Raw genomic sequence first — 343 nt, forward strand, 5'->3', positions numbered from 1 at the left:
ATGTGATTGTGTGTGTGTGTGGGGTGGGGGTGGGGGTGGGAGGGTGTCTGGGTGTGGGTGTGGGTGTGTGTGTGATTGTGTGTGTGTGTGAGGGGGGGGTGGGTATGTGTGTGTGTGTGTGTGTGTGTGTGTGTGTGTGTGGGTTTGTGGATGCGTGAGAACTCACCATCTCCTCGTCGCTGGCAAACGGCTGGGGCTGTTCCTCTCCAGACATGATACTGCCTCCGCGAAGATTCCGAGATCTGGGGAAAGAGAAGGGGGAAAACGGACCTGACCAAAATTGTTGCGGTTACGAGGTCAGAGGGCTTGGAAATGTTATTTAGAATTAATACCTACAGAACGA

This window comes from Aplysia californica, unplaced genomic scaffold (genome assembly GCF_000002075.1).
Source record: "Aplysia californica isolate F4 #8 unplaced genomic scaffold, AplCal3.0 scaffold01577, whole genome shotgun sequence".
NCBI lineage: Eukaryota > Metazoa > Mollusca > Gastropoda > Aplysiida > Aplysiidae > Aplysia > Aplysia californica.